At 45.8% G+C, this 15,285-nt stretch overlaps 19 non-coding genes across 19 annotated transcripts; 12 read left to right on the forward strand and 7 right to left on the reverse strand.

Annotated features, from left to right (window-relative positions):
- Window positions 1-1,804: 1,804 nt before the first annotated feature.
- Window positions 1,805-1,876, reverse strand: Trnap-agg. Its single transcript has one exon. It is a non-coding gene; the product is annotated as a tRNA-Pro (tRNA).
- A 506-nt stretch (window positions 1,877-2,382) lies between these two features.
- Window positions 2,383-2,455, forward strand: Trnaf-gaa. Its single transcript has one exon. It is a non-coding gene; the product is annotated as a tRNA-Phe (tRNA).
- A 4,136-nt stretch (window positions 2,456-6,591) lies between these two features.
- Window positions 6,592-6,663, forward strand: Trnae-uuc. The gene has a single exon. It is a non-coding gene; the product is annotated as a tRNA-Glu (tRNA).
- A 344-nt stretch (window positions 6,664-7,007) lies between these two features.
- On the reverse strand, window positions 7,008-7,079 carry Trnap-agg. The gene has a single exon. It is a non-coding gene; the product is annotated as a tRNA-Pro (tRNA).
- Window positions 7,080-7,585: 506 nt separating this feature from the next.
- Trnaf-gaa lies at window positions 7,586-7,658 on the forward strand. Its single transcript has one exon. It is a non-coding gene; the product is annotated as a tRNA-Phe (tRNA).
- A 17-nt stretch (window positions 7,659-7,675) lies between these two features.
- Trnae-uuc lies at window positions 7,676-7,747 on the forward strand. Its single transcript has one exon. It is a non-coding gene; the product is annotated as a tRNA-Glu (tRNA).
- Window positions 7,748-8,091: 344 nt separating this feature from the next.
- Window positions 8,092-8,163, reverse strand: Trnap-agg. The gene has a single exon. It is a non-coding gene; the product is annotated as a tRNA-Pro (tRNA).
- A 506-nt stretch (window positions 8,164-8,669) lies between these two features.
- On the forward strand, window positions 8,670-8,742 carry Trnaf-gaa. The gene has a single exon. It is a non-coding gene; the product is annotated as a tRNA-Phe (tRNA).
- Window positions 8,743-8,759: 17 nt separating this feature from the next.
- Window positions 8,760-8,831, forward strand: Trnae-uuc. The gene has a single exon. It is a non-coding gene; the product is annotated as a tRNA-Glu (tRNA).
- Window positions 8,832-9,175: 344 nt separating this feature from the next.
- On the reverse strand, window positions 9,176-9,247 carry Trnap-agg. Its single transcript has one exon. It is a non-coding gene; the product is annotated as a tRNA-Pro (tRNA).
- A 506-nt stretch (window positions 9,248-9,753) lies between these two features.
- Window positions 9,754-9,826, forward strand: Trnaf-gaa. Its single transcript has one exon. It is a non-coding gene; the product is annotated as a tRNA-Phe (tRNA).
- Window positions 9,827-12,606: 2,780 nt separating this feature from the next.
- On the forward strand, window positions 12,607-12,678 carry Trnae-uuc. Its single transcript has one exon. It is a non-coding gene; the product is annotated as a tRNA-Glu (tRNA).
- Window positions 12,679-13,022: 344 nt separating this feature from the next.
- Trnap-agg lies at window positions 13,023-13,094 on the reverse strand. The gene has a single exon. It is a non-coding gene; the product is annotated as a tRNA-Pro (tRNA).
- A 506-nt stretch (window positions 13,095-13,600) lies between these two features.
- On the forward strand, window positions 13,601-13,673 carry Trnaf-gaa. The gene has a single exon. It is a non-coding gene; the product is annotated as a tRNA-Phe (tRNA).
- A 17-nt stretch (window positions 13,674-13,690) lies between these two features.
- Trnae-uuc lies at window positions 13,691-13,762 on the forward strand. Its single transcript has one exon. It is a non-coding gene; the product is annotated as a tRNA-Glu (tRNA).
- A 344-nt stretch (window positions 13,763-14,106) lies between these two features.
- On the reverse strand, window positions 14,107-14,178 carry Trnap-agg. The gene has a single exon. It is a non-coding gene; the product is annotated as a tRNA-Pro (tRNA).
- Window positions 14,179-14,684: 506 nt separating this feature from the next.
- Trnaf-gaa lies at window positions 14,685-14,757 on the forward strand. The gene has a single exon. It is a non-coding gene; the product is annotated as a tRNA-Phe (tRNA).
- Window positions 14,758-14,774: 17 nt separating this feature from the next.
- Trnae-uuc lies at window positions 14,775-14,846 on the forward strand. The gene has a single exon. It is a non-coding gene; the product is annotated as a tRNA-Glu (tRNA).
- Window positions 14,847-15,190: 344 nt separating this feature from the next.
- Window positions 15,191-15,262, reverse strand: Trnap-agg. The gene has a single exon. It is a non-coding gene; the product is annotated as a tRNA-Pro (tRNA).
- Window positions 15,263-15,285: the final 23 nt, after the last annotated feature.

The raw sequence follows: 15,285 nt of genomic DNA on the forward strand, positions 1-15,285 counted from the left end.
AACATCCTCTAGAGAGATCACTGCAGCAGAAGAGTCACGGTTTGAGCCATCCATACTGGATATCCCAGCAAATCGGATGGAGGGTGATGGGTTGTTATTAGAATGTAACCTTTGGTAATGTCCTTTTAGTGTAGGGCCATCTCCAGCAAATCCACACACTCCGCATTCCCAATATTTAACTAGTCGGAGTGTGTGGGCTGTCTCTAGGTGTCTGTGGATACTACCCATGGCTCTGGTGTTAGTTGCCAAGGTAGTCCACTCACACCTAGGACACTTCGTGGGTTTACCAGGGTATTTTAAAATGATTTTGTCCCCTTCAATTCTGGAAGGGGAAAACGTGGGGGAGAGAAGAGTGAGCGGGATTAGGAGACCCCTGCAGAACCATCCATTGCAGATGCAATGGTTAGTTCGAGGGATTGGCGGAGAATACTGGAGGAAAGGGACTCAGTACAAGGTCTTGCATGTCTGCCGGCTGAAATAAACGAATTAAATTCCTTTTTACAGCCAAGGCAGACATACTGGGTGGTGTACTGAACCCCTCTCCTAGAATGTCTTTCTTTTATGTGTGTCTCCGCCAATTGTCTCTTGCGATCCCCAGACCAGGGACCGCTACCTCGCTCACCTTGACAGGATTTCTCCCCACATTTTAAAATAATTGGCAGAGGAACTGGGATTTTAATGATTGTCCCATGGAGTCTTACTCTAGTAGCATTTCTACTAGATGCTCCTACCTCTGCCATTGCTACCCTGGGCCCACTTACATATGAAAGAATAAAACAGTAATTCTTATTGACTAAAAACAAACAAATAAAGAAAAAAATCGGTAAAATATTGTTAGAAAAATTAAAAAAAAACCATTAAAAATCTGAAGAGAAGATTCTAAAAAAATATAGAAAGAGAGGAATTTAGAAATTTAAGAAAGAAAGAAAAAAATAGCAAAATAGATGTTTTAAGTACTAAAAATTAAAAATTAAATAATTTTGTAAAGAATAAAAAAAATAGAAACCGAAGAAATTGTGGAATAAAAAAATTTAGTGAAGAATAAAGAAAAATTTTAAAAACAAAGAAATTGTGGAATAAAAAAATTAATGAAGAATTAAAAAAAAATAATAATTTAAAAACCGAAGAAAGTGTGAAATCAAATGAAAAAAAAAATTCATGGATGAAAAGAATAAATAAATAAATTCTATAGAGTACTAAAATTAAAGAAAGATATGCATTAAAATTCAATATTTGTTTTGGTTAAAGCATAATAAAAAATTTTTTTTTTAAAAGGGTTTTTGGATGTAAATGGATAAAATGTAAAAATAATACAAGGAGCTAAAACATTTCATCAATGAAAACGGGAGCTCTTTAAAAACACGTCTGCTCTACACGAAGTCTAGCAGACGAATATGGTCTAGTGGCTAGGATACCTGGCTTTCACCCAGGAGGCTCGGGTTCGATTCCCGGTATGGGAACAGTTAGAATTGTTCATTGTTACAATGTCATATTTTTGTTGCTTGGTTGAATCAAAAATAGAAAAATTCTCTGCTTTGGCAAGTTATCGATAATCAGTCATCGGTGTACAGTCTTAGACGGAGATTTGACGAAAAATTGCCGTCACTGTTTGAGTTTCAGTTTGAGAACACTTTTGCGGCTTTGTTGCAGCCAGAAGCCATAACTATTTAAATAGTTCACTAATGGGTGAACAACTTGAGTGGGTGAAACGGCTGGAGATGCAGGGTATCGATCCCCGTACTTCTCGCATGCTAAGCGAGCGCTCTACCATCTGAGCTACATCCCCGAGTACAACGCTCACTGTGGGCTCATCCGGGAATTGAACCCGGGACCTCTCGCACCCTAAGCGAGAATCATACTACTAGACCAATGAGCCGCACACAAACATACCACTTTAACAAATTGGAAGAAGAAAACCCCCAGTCCTGATGAGGCTTGATGAATGTTTCAAACTTTGTAAACTATGCTGAGGTAGTAAGTGAAGGGTCGGTCACTGCCATCGAGTGTACACAAAACCTACCCATGCTGGAGGAAATAGATTAAAGAAAGGGGTGTGACAACAAAGACAATTATTTGACAGCGGTAAACGAGCGAAAAGAACAAAGTTATGACACAAAAACAACAAGCCCGAGGCATGGTGATTTGCAAAAATGGTTGGGAGCTCCGGAAAAACACATGTCAGCAAGAATCGCACTACTAGACCAATAAGGTTACAAAAATTTAACATCAACTAACCTAGAGTGACAACCGCCAGTCCTGGAAAGACTTGGTTGATGTTTGCAAGTTTCTAAACTAAGCCGAAGTGATGGTTATTGGAATCAGGTGTGACAAAAACTTTATCATTTTGCTGGATTCCACACGGCCTGAGTGTTAACGTAATGTGCCGAAATAGCTCAGTTGGGAGAGCGTTAGACTGAAGATCTAAAGGTCCCTGGTTCGATCCCGGGTTTCGGCAACCAACGGCTGATAACATCCCATATGGTCTAGTGGCTAGTTTATGGAGGGGTTTCCGGAAGGGGAATAAACATGTATGGGGTAGGTGCATTTTAAAATATTGCTAAAATTACATAAATAAAATAGATGGGAAAGAGTCTACTAATCTACTGGGTAGGAGGTTTCTACGGGGGGAAAGGGGGGAAGAGGGGGTTATCCTCAGCTTCGGGGTTTGGTGCACCATGATGGAAATGGGCACACACCATATCCATTGATCCCTGGATCGCTGCCAATCGGGCCCTGAATCGGAAGGCACCCCAGGATCTTCCGTTGATTCCAAGAATCGAACGGATTTCGTCGTTCCTGGGGTACCATGATCCAAGAGACCCGACAACCAGGGGGAGAATCCTCCCATGCGAAGAATATTTATCATATTTCCGCTGGTAGGCATTCTCCATACTCCCTGGTTGGTCAAAGCAGACCACGACGTCGACCATCACCCGGGAACCGGATAGTTGAAATTCAACATCCGGTCTTAACCTTTGCCCGGGGATGGCATTGTTGATCGTGACGTCGTGTCCCTGCTTGACTAGCAGCGACTCCAAGAGATCTTGGATGGTGTTGTGCCTCTTGGTGGCGAGCTGGAGACCTTCTTCACAGTGGTTAAGCACATGAAACCCGGTCTCGTTTTCCTTTCCGCATCGGCGGCAACTCGTATCTTGCTCCTGTGAGCAAAACCACGAGTGCCCCCGAAGAGGAAGGATGTCGAGCCGGGCCCTGTGAAGATATCTCCAGTCTCGGAAGGAGAGGGGCGTACGGCAGGATACCAGGCGAGCCATGTCTTTCGACTTGTCTTCCAGGGAGAGGCCAGTGGCAACTACTCCCTGGTGGCTCTTGTCGGAAATTAGGTCCCTGGTATAGCGCTGCCGAGCTACTTTCCGAAGTCCGCGGACTGCCTTGACTGGGCTTACGGAGACGTCATCGGCGACAATTCTTAGATTTTCGTCGCCGGATACATCAATCCGCACTCCCAGTCGTTTGGCAGCTTGGCGGGCAAGAGTCCAAAGATTGGACCCTGCCTCCGCGTACCTCAGTCTGTAGAGCCCCCCATCCACGGATCCCGAAAGATATTCCCCAACTGGCAACACTCCTGGATGCTCGTTTCTGAACCCTCGCCGGATGGTGTCATGGAGCTGCTCTCGGCATATGTTCCTCACTGTAGGGTCTCTACAAGTGAGGAGCTGAGCAGCCCTGGCGATGGTCCAGATATCGGCATCATCAGTGAGGGCGGCATGTTCCTAGGCCCCCAACCCGCCGGTCCGCGTAGAAAAACGGGACCGTTGCGTGATTGGGAAGGTTGCAAATAAGGCCTAGAAACTTCCTACACTCAGTGTCCAGTTGGGTAAGACAGTCTTTCAGGACCCGACCCGAAGCGAGGTGATGGGAAAGGGAGGGAAGAAGGTGGCTACGGAAGATTTCAAGTTTTTGCCATGGTGCGAGGTGGGAGGCGGCAATCTTGTCGAGGTTAGGGATAAGGTCAGTTGGGTGGTCGGAACCGCAATTTTCCTCCGATCGGTGTACCAAGATATGTTTCTTGGTCGTCTGGACCCAAGCACCGAATTAATTGATCACCAATTCGGCACTGGGCGTCAGACGGCTTGCCTTTGTCGAAGACCAGGCAAGCACACTTCCCGGCATTAAATTGCAGCCCCAAGGTGTTTGCGGTGAGGGTAAAAACGTTTAAAATATTTTGGAGCTCGTGAGGGAGAATTTGTAACCACGGCAATGTCGTCAGCATATGCCGTGGTTTTCACGAGCGAGACCAAATAATAAAAATCCGGGGTTAATATTGGACTTTCCGGCCCTGACGAGGGGGTCGGAAGCCAGGTTAAAAATAGGGGAACTAAGAGCGTCACCCTGGCGAACACCTGCTGTCGGGAAAATGCGGATGGAATTCTTTCCCAACGGCAAAATCCATCCGATTCTCCCGAATATATGTCCACCAGGATGCGCCGGAGGTCCTCTGGTATTGGAAGTGATGTAAACAGCTCATTCAGAACGGCGTGAGGCACAGATCCAAACGCGTTGCACATGTCCAGCCATGCAATAGACATGTGCTTTCGTTTGGTCTTTGTCTCCTCGACAACCGTCTGTAAGAGCTGTGTATGTTCCTGAATACCATGGACCCCCGGGAGGAAACCCTTTTGCTCGGGGAGATAACCAGCCAAGGTCTGAAGGCGACTTGCGTTATTCTCTGGCTGATCACTCCCGAGAACAGTTTGTAGAATGGTAGGAAGAAGGGATATTGGTCTAAAGTTGGAATAGTCGCTAGTGTCCCCTTTCTTGAAAATGGGGACAGTTCGCGATGTCTTCCAACAATTAGGAACCCCTATCTTCCAAACCATTTTACAAACTGTTTCCAACAGAATGCAGTTGGGGTCGATGGCTCTAAGATGACGGTATTCTAGGCCATCAACCCCTGGTGATGTGTTGGTAGCCCGGCGAAGCTTAGCCTCAAGCTCTTGTTGGGTTGGCGCACGATTAAGGAAGTTCATCTGGTCCTCTGAAGGTTGGGACCAGTCGCAGGTGTCGTAGAGTTCCCTCGCACTTTGGCACTGCTGCGGAGATGGTCTCAAGCGGTTGTAAGTCCTCTCGAGGTGAGATATTCCTCCGCAGCTTGTACAGTACCATCGTAGGAGGGTGAACGGTCTTCGAGCACCTGTCGAACGGCTCTTCTTGGGTAAATGTTGAAGAGCCGCTGAATCTTCCTCGCCTCGTACGCCTTTTTGCTTGATATGTCGCCGGGCCTTCTGCATCTGCCGGTTTTGGTTTCTTTTTCTTCCATTAGGGTTTCCTCGGGGTTGTTCAGGGCTAGGGTCTTGTTAAAATCTTGTGCTTTAGGGGAGCCAGTCAGCTGTGCAACGTTCGAGGACCCTTCCATCGTCTAGGTTATGTAAAAGAAGAGTCTCACAGCTAAAAAAAGAAGGCAGGAACCCAGAGACTGACAAAATCGTCGTCTCTTTGGCTCTGCTCTTCTGAGCTGTGGTGATTATTCCATCCTCGAATGTTTTGCTGACTAGGGGACAAAAGGAAAAGAGTCTTGGGGTTGGGGGGGGGGTTTAAAATTTTTTTTTAAAAAATTTTGGGGGTTGTTTTTTTTTGGGGGGGAGTTCATAAAGCCAACTAAAATTTTGTGTATTAAAAGAGGCGGCGAGGCGACCCCTCCCTCCCTCCCAAGATCTAAAATAGGGCTTGCGGTAAAATTTGCTGGAGATAGGACATTACCAGGGGACCCTCTTCCTCGATCGCTGGGATTTCCACCACGGATAACTCTTGACGCTCATCTTCTGTTGCAGTAACAAATTCCTCTTGGGAAGTTCACTGCAACCACAGAAGAAGTTGGAGCCATCCATACTCCAACAGAGGATATCCCAGCAAATAAAACCGGATGGAGGGTAAGATTCTGTGGTGTGGAGTGTAACCTTTCTCTGGTAATGTCCTTTTAGTGTAGGGCCATCTCCAGCAAATCCACACACTCCGCATTCCCAATATTTAACCAGTCGGAGTGTGTGGGCTGTCTCTAGGTGTCTGTGGATACTACCCATGGCTCTGGTGTTAGTTGCCAAGGGTAGTCCACTCACACCTAGGACATTTAGTGGGTTTCCCAGGGTATTTTGAAATGATTTTGTCCCTTTTTTTTTTAAAAGGGGAAAAGGGGGGAAAGAAGAGTGAGCGGGATTCCTGAGCGAACCATCCATTGATTTCAGATGCAAATGGTTAGTTCGAGGGATTGGCGGAGAATACTGGAAGAATAATTTTTTTTTTTTTTTTTTTTTTTTTTATAAATTTTATTTTTTTTTTTTTTTTTTTTTTTAAAAATTATTTTTTTTTTTTTTTAACCCTTTTTTTTTTTTTTTTTTTTTTTTTTTTTTTTTTTTTTTTTTTTTTTTTTTTTCCCCCCCCCGGGCCCCCCCCTTTCTTTCTTTTTTTTTTTTTTTTTTTTCTTTTTTTTAAATTTTTTAGGAGGAGGTTTTTTTTTTTTTTTTTTTTTTTTTTTTTTTTTTTTTTTTTTTTTTTTTTTTTTTTTTCTTCCCTTTCCTTTTTTTCCCCTGGGCCCCCTTTCATACGGGTTTCGGCAACCAACGGCTGAGGGTAACATCCCATATGGTCTAGTGGCTAGGATACCTGGCTTTCACCCAGGAGGCTCGGGTTCGATTCCCGGTATGGGAACAGTTAGAATTGTTCATTGTTACAATGTCATATTTTTGTTGCTTGGTTGAATCAAAAATAGAAAAATTCTCTGCTTTGGCAAGTTATCGATAATCAGTCATCGGTGTACAGTCTTAGACGGAGATTTGACGAAAAATTGCCGTCACTGTTTGAGTTTCAGTTTGAGAACACTTTTGCGGCTTTGTTGCAGCCAGAAGCCATAACTATTTAAATAGTTCACTAATGGGTGAACAACTTGAGTGGGTGAAACGGCTGGAGATGCAGGGTATCGATCCCCGTACTTCTCGCATGCTAAGCGAGCGCTCTACCATCTGAGCTACATCCCCGAGTACAACGCTCACTGTGGGCTCATCCGGGAATTGAACCCGGGACCTCTCGCACCCTAAGCGAGAATCATACTACTAGACCAATGAGCCGCACACAAACATACCACTTTAACAAATTGGAAGAAGAAAACCCCCAGTCCTGATGAGGCTTGATGAATGTTTCAAACTTTGTAAACTATGCTGAGGTAGTAAGTGAAGGGTCGGTCACTGCCATCGAGTGTACACAAAACCTACCCATGCTGGAGGAAATAGATTAAAGAAAGGGGTGTGACAACAAAGACAATTATTTGACAGCGGTAAACGAGCGAAAAGAACAAAGTTATGACACAAAAACAACAAGCCCGAGGCATGGTGATTTGCAAAAATGGTTGGGAGCTCCGGAAAAACACATGTCAGCAAGAATCGCACTACTAGACCAATAAGGTTACAAAAATTTAACATCAACTAACCTAGAGTGACAACCGCCAGTCCTGGAAAGACTTGGTTGATGTTTGCAAGTTTCTAAACTAAGCCGAAGTGATGGTTATTGGAATCAGGTGTGACAAAAACTTTATCATTTTGCTGGATTCCACACGGCCTGAGTGTTAACGTAATGTGCCGAAATAGCTCAGTTGGGAGAGCGTTAGACTGAAGATCTAAAGGTCCCTGGTTCGATCCCGGGTTTCGGCAACCAACGGCTGATAACATCCCATATGGTCTAGTGGCTAGGATACCTGGCTTTCACCCAGGAGGCTCGGGTTCGATTCCCGGTATGGGAACAGTTAGAATTGTTCATTGTTACAATGTCATATTTTTGTTGCTTGGTTGAATCAAAAATAGAAAAATTCTCTGCTTTGGCAAGTTATCGATAATCAGTCATCGGTGTACAGTCTTAGACGGAGATTTGACGAAAAATTGCCGTCACTGTTTGAGTTTCAGTTTGAGAACACTTTTGCGGCTTTGTTGCAGCCAGAAGCCATAACTATTTAAATAGTTCACTAATGGGTGAACAACTTGAGTGGGTGAAACGGCTGGAGATGCAGGGTATCGATCCCCGTACTTCTCGCATGCTAAGCGAGCGCTCTACCATCTGAGCTACATCCCCGAGTACAACGCTCACTGTGGGCTCATCCGGGAATTGAACCCGGGACCTCTCGCACCCTAAGCGAGAATCATACTACTAGACCAATGAGCCGCACACAAACATACCACTTTAACAAATTGGAAGAAGAAAACCCCCAGTCCTGATGAGGCTTGATGAATGTTTCAAACTTTGTAAACTATGCTGAGGTAGTAAGTGAAGGGTCGGTCACTGCCATCGAGTGTACACAAAACCTACCCATGCTGGAGGAAATAGATTAAAGAAAGGGGTGTGACAACAAAGACAATTATTTGACAGCGGTAAACGAGCGAAAAGAACAAAGTTATGACACAAAAACAACAAGCCCGAGGCATGGTGATTTGCAAAAATGGTTGGGAGCTCCGGAAAAACACATGTCAGCAAGAATCGCACTACTAGACCAATAAGGTTACAAAAATTTAACATCAACTAACCTAGAGTGACAACCGCCAGTCCTGGAAAGACTTGGTTGATGTTTGCAAGTTTCTAAACTAAGCCGAAGTGATGGTTATTGGAATCAGGTGTGACAAAAACTTTATCATTTTGCTGGATTCCACACGGCCTGAGTGTTAACGTAATGTGCCGAAATAGCTCAGTTGGGAGAGCGTTAGACTGAAGATCTAAAGGTCCCTGGTTCGATCCCGGGTTTCGGCAACCAACGGCTGATAACATCCCATATGGTCTAGTGGCTAGGATACCTGGCTTTCACCCAGGAGGCTCGGGTTCGATTCCCGGTATGGGAACAGTTAGAATTGTTCATTGTTACAATGTCATATTTTTGTTGCTTGGTTGAATCAAAAATAGAAAAATTCTCTGCTTTGGCAAGTTATCGATAATCAGTCATCGGTGTACAGTCTTAGACGGAGATTTGACGAAAAATTGCCGTCACTGTTTGAGTTTCAGTTTGAGAACACTTTTGCGGCTTTGTTGCAGCCAGAAGCCATAACTATTTAAATAGTTCACTAATGGGTGAACAACTTGAGTGGGTGAAACGGCTGGAGATGCAGGGTATCGATCCCCGTACTTCTCGCATGCTAAGCGAGCGCTCTACCATCTGAGCTACATCCCCGAGTACAACGCTCACTGTGGGCTCATCCGGGAATTGAACCCGGGACCTCTCGCACCCTAAGCGAGAATCATACTACTAGACCAATGAGCCGCACACAAACATACCACTTTAACAAATTGGAAGAAGAAAACCCCCAGTCCTGATGAGGCTTGATGAATGTTTCAAACTTTGTAAACTATGCTGAGGTAGTAAGTGAAGGGTCGGTCACTGCCATCGAGTGTACACAAAACCTACCCATGCTGGAGGAAATAGATTAAAGAAAGGGGTGTGACAACAAAGACAATTATTTGACAGCGGTAAACGAGCGAAAAGAACAAAGTTATGACACAAAAACAACAAGCCCGAGGCATGGTGATTTGCAAAAATGGTTGGGAGCTCCGGAAAAACACATGTCAGCAAGAATCGCACTACTAGACCAATAAGGTTACAAAAATTTAACATCAACTAACCTAGAGTGACAACCGCCAGTCCTGGAAAGACTTGGTTGATGTTTGCAAGTTTCTAAACTAAGCCGAAGTGATGGTTATTGGAATCAGGTGTGACAAAAACTTTATCATTTTGCTGGATTCCACACGGCCTGAGTGTTAACGTAATGTGCCGAAATAGCTCAGTTGGGAGAGCGTTAGACTGAAGATCTAAAGGTCCCTGGTTCGATCCCGGGTTTCGGCAACCAACGGCTGATAACATCCCATATGGTCTAGTGGCTAGTTTATGGAGGGGTTTCCGGAAGGGGAATAAACATGTATGAGGGTAGGTGCATTTTTTAAAATATTACTAAAATTACATAAATAAAATAGATGAGGGAAAGAGTCTACTAATCTACTGGGTAGGGAGTTTCTACGGGAAGAGGGGGATATCCTCAGCTTCGGGGTTTGGTGCACCATGATGGAAATGGGCACACACCATATCCATTGATCCCTGGATCGCTGCCAATCGGGCCTTGAATCGGAAGGCACCCCAGGATCTTCCGTTGATTCCAAGAATCGAACGGATTTCGTCGTTCCTGGGGTACCATGATCCAAGAGACCCGACAACCAGGGGGAGAATCCTCCCATGCGAAGAATATTTATCATATTTCCGCTGGTAGGCATTCTCCATACTCCCTGGTTGGTCATAGCAGACCACGACGTCGACCATCACCCGGGAACCGGATAGTTGAAATTCAACATCCGGTCTTAACCTTTGCCCGGGGATGGCATTGTTGATCGTGACGTCGTGTCCCTGCTTGACTAGCAGCGATTCCAAGAGATCTTGGATGGTGTTGTGCCTCTTGGTGGCGAGCTGGAGACCTTCTTCACAGTGGTTAAGCACATGAAACCCGGTCTCGTTTTCCTTTCCGCATCGGCGGCAACTCGTATCTTGCTCCTGTGAGCAAAACCACGAGTGCCCCCGAAGAGGAAGGATGTCGAGCCGGGCCCTGTGAAGATATCTCCAGTCTCGGAAGGAGAGGGGCGTACGGCAGGATACCAGGCGAGCCATGTCTTTCGACTTGTCTTCCAGGGAGAGGCCAGTGGCAACTACTCCCTGGTGGCTCTTGTCGGAAATTAGGTCCCTGGTATAGCGCTGCCGAGCTACTTTCCGAAGTCCGCGGACTGCCTTGACTGGGCTTACGGAGACGTCATCGGCGACAATTCTTATATTTTCGTCGCCGGATACATCAATCCGCACTCCCAGTCGTTTGGCAGCTTGGCGGGCAAGAGTCCAAAGATTGGACCCTGCCTCCGCGTACCTCAGTCTGTAGAGCCCCCATCCACGGATCCCGAAAGATATTCCCCAACTGGCAACACTCCTGGATGCTCGTTTCTGAACCCTCGCCGGATGGTGTCATGGAGCTGCTCTCGGCATATGTTCCTCACTGTAGGGTCTCTACAAGTGAGGAGCTGAGCAGCCCCTGGCGATGGTCCAGATATCGGCATCATCAGTGAGGCGGCATGTTCCTAGGCCCCCAACCCGCCGGTCCGCGTAGAAAAACGGGACCGTTGCGTGATTGGGAAGGTTGCAAATAAGGCCTAGAAACTTCCTACACTCAGTGTCCAGTTGGGTAAGGACAGTCTTTCAGGACCCGACCCGAAGCGAGGTGATGGGAAAGGGAGGGAAGAAGGTGGCTACGGAAGATTTCAAGTTTTTGCCATGGTGCGAGGTGGGAGGCGGCAATCTTGTCAAGGTTAGGGATAAGGTCAGTGGGAGGACGGAACCGCAATTTTCCGCCGATCGGTGTACCAAGATATGTCTCTTGGTCGTCTGGTCCCAAGCACCGAATGGGTTGAGTACCGATTCGGCACAGAGCCTCAGACGGCTTGCCTTTGTCAAAGACCAAGCAAGCACACTTCCCAGCGTTGAATTGCAGCCCTAAGGTGTCAGCGGTGAGGGATAAAATGTCTAAAATATTTTGGAGCTCGTCAGGAGAATTTGTAACCACGGCAATGTCGTCAGCATATGCCGTGGTCTTGACGAGCGAGCCAAATAATAAAAATCCGGGGTTGATATTGGACTTTCCGGCCCTGACGAGGGGCTCGGAAGCCAGATTAAAAATAGGGGCGCTAAGAGCGTCACCCTGACGAACACCTGCTGTTGGGGAAAATACGAACAGCGGATGGATTCTTTCTGAACGGCAAAATCCATCCGATTCCCCGAGATAAATGTCCGCCAGGATGCGCCGGAGGTCGTCTGGTATCGGAAGATAAAGAAGAAAACAGCTCATTCCAAGAACGGCGTGAGGCACAGAGAACCAAACGCATTGCACATGTCTAGCCATGCTATAGACACATGCCTACGTTTGGTCCTTGTCTCCTCGACAACGGTCTGCAAGAGCTGTGTGTGCTCCTGGATACCATGGACCCCCGGGAGGAAACCCTTTTGCTCGGGGAGATAACCAGCCAAGATCTGAGGCGACCTCTGTGAGTCTCTGGCTGATTACTCCCGAAAAAATTTTTTTTTTGTTGGGAAAAAGAAAAAAGGTTTTAAATTTGAAAAAATTCTTGTTTCCCCTTTCTTAAAGATGGGGACTGTTCGCGATATTTTCCAACAGTTAGGAATTTCAATCTTCCAAACTATTCTACAAACTGTTTCCAGCAAAAAGGGGCGGGGGCGAGGGCCCTTAGATGTGTCGATATTCTAAGGCCATCGACCCCTGGTGATGTATTTGTTGCCCGGCGAAGTTTAGCCTCAAGCTCTTTTTGGCTAGGCGCACGATTGAGGAAGTCCATCTGGTCCCTTGATGGATGGGACCAGTCGCAGGTGTCGTAGAGTACCCTCGCACTCTGGCACTGCTGCGAAGGTAGAGAGCGGTGAAGCCTCTGGGTTACTCAATTTTGGCATTAATGTGTTCCCACGGAGTCTTACTCTAGTAGCATTTCACTAGATTGCCATGCACGTTGGGAGAGCGTTAGACTGAAGATCTAAAGGTCCCTGGTTCGATCCCGGGTTTCGGCAACCAACGGCTGATAACATCCCATATGGTCTAGTGGCTAGGATACCTGGCTTTCACCCAGGAGGCTCGGGTTCGATTCCCGGTATGGGAACAGTTAGAATTGTTCATTGTTACAATGTCATATTTTTGTTGCTTGGTTGAATCAAAAATAGAAAAATTCTCTGCTTTGGCAAGTTATCGATAATCAGTCATCGGTGTACAGTCTTAGACGGAGATTTGACGAAAAATTGCCGTCACTGTTTGAGTTTCAGTTTGAGAACACTTTTGCGGCTTTGTTGCAGCCAGAAGCCATAACTATTTAAATAGTTCACTAATGGGTGAACAACTTGAGTGGGTGAAACGGCTGGAGATGCAGGGTATCGATCCCCGTACTTCTCGCATGCTAAGCGAGCGCTCTACCATCTGAGCTACATCCCCGAGTACAACGCTCACTGTGGGCTCATCCGGGAATTGAACCCGGGACCTCTCGCACCCTAAGCGAGAATCATACTACTAGACCAATGAGCCGCACACAAACATACCACTTTAACAAATTGGAAGAAGAAAACCCCCAGTCCTGATGAGGCTTGATGAATGTTTCAAACTTTGTAAACTATGCTGAGGTAGTAAGTGAAGGGTCGGTCACTGCCATCGAGTGTACACAAAACCTACCCATGCTGGAGGAAATAGATTAAAGAAAGGGGTGTGACAACAAAGACAATTATTTGACAGCGGTAAACGAGCGAAAAGAACAAAGTTATGACACAAAAACAACAAGCCCGAGGCATGGTGATTTGCAAAAATGGTTGGGAGCTCCGGAAAAACACATGTCAGCAAGAATCGCACTACTAGACCAATAAGGTTACAAAAATTTAACATCAACTAACCTAGAGTGACAACCGCCAGTCCTGGAAAGACTTGGTTGATGTTTGCAAGTTTCTAAACTAAGCCGAAGTGATGGTTATTGGAATCAGGTGTGACAAAAACTTTATCATTTTGCTGGATTCCACACGGCCTGAGTGTTAACGTAATGTGCCGAAATAGCTCAGTTGGGAGAGCGTTAGACTGAAGATCTAAAGGTCCCTGGTTCGATCCCGGGTTTCGGCAACCAACGGCTGATAACATCCCATATGGTCTAGTGGCTAGGATACCTGGCTTTCACCCAGGAGGCTCGGGTTCGATTCCCGGTATGGGAACAGTTAGAATTGTTCATTGTTACAATGTCATATTTTTGTTGCTTGGTTGAATCAAAAATAGAAAAATTCTCTGCTTTGGCAAGTTATCGATAATCAGTCATCGGTGTACAGTCTTAGACGGAGATTTGACGAAAAATTGCCGTCACTGTTTGAGTTTCAGTTTGAGAACACTTTTGCGGCTTTGTTGCAGCCAGAAGCCATAACTATTTAAATAGTTCACTAATGGGTGAACAACTTGAGTGGGTGAAACGGCTGGAGATGCAGGGTATCGATCCCCGTACTTCTCGCATGCTAAGCGAGCGCTCTACCATCTGAGCTACATCCCCGAGTACAACGCTCACTGTGGGCTCATCCGGGAATTGAACCCGGGACCTCTCGCACCCTAAGCGAGAATCATACTACTAGACCAATGAGCCGCACACAAACATACCACTTTAACAAATTGGAAGAAGAAAACCCCCAGTCCTGATGAGGCTTGATGAATGTTTCAAACTTTGTAAACTATGCTGAGGTAGTAAGTGAAGGGTCGGTCACTGCCATCGAGTGTACACAAAACCTACCCATGCTGGAGGAAATAGATTAAAGAAAGGGGTGTGACAACAAAGACAATTATTTGACAGCGGTAAACGAGCGAAAAGAACAAAGTTATGACACAAAAACAACAAGCCCGAGGCATGGTGATTTGCAAAAATGGTTGGGAGCTCCGGAAAAACACATGTCAGCAAGAATCGCACTACTAGACCAATAAGGTTACAAAAATTTAACATCAACTAACCTAGAGTGACAACCGCCAGTCCTGGAAAGACTTGGTTGATGTTTGCAAGTTTCTAAACTAAGCCGAAGTGATGGTTATTGGAATCAGGTGTGACAAAAACTTTATCATTTTGCTGGATTCCACACGGCCTGAGTGTTAACGTAATGTGCCGAAATAGCTCAGTTGGGAGAGCGTTAGACTGAAGATCTAAAGGTCCCTGGTTCGATCCCGGGTTTCGGCAACCAACGGCTGATAACATCCCATATGGTCTAGTGGCTAGGATACCTGGCTTTCACCCAGGAGGCTCGGGTTCGATTCCCGGTATGGGAACAGTTAGAATTGTTCATTGTTACAATGTCATATTTTTGTTGCTTGGTTGAATCAAAAATAGAAAAATTCTCTGCTTTGGCAAGTTATCGATAATCAGTCATCGGTGTACAGTCTTAGACGGAGATTTGACGAAAAATTGCCGTCACTGTTTGAGTTTCAGTTTGAGAACACTTTTGCGGCTTTGTTGCAGCCAGAAGCCATAACTATTTAAATAGTTCACTAATGGGTGAACAACTTGAGTGGGTGAAACGGCTGGAGATGCAGGGTATCGATCCCCGTACTTCTCGCATGCTAAGCGAGCGCTCTACCATCTGAGCTACATCCCCGAGTACAACGCTCACTGTGGGCTCATCCGGGAATTGAACCCGGGACCTCTCGCACCCTAAGCGAGAATCATACTACTAGACCAATGAGCCGCACACAAACATACCACTTTAAC

The sequence above is a fragment of the Daphnia magna genome, linkage group LG10 (genome assembly GCF_020631705.1).
Source record: "Daphnia magna isolate NIES linkage group LG10, ASM2063170v1.1, whole genome shotgun sequence".
Taxonomy (NCBI): Eukaryota; Metazoa; Arthropoda; class Branchiopoda; order Diplostraca; family Daphniidae; genus Daphnia; species Daphnia magna.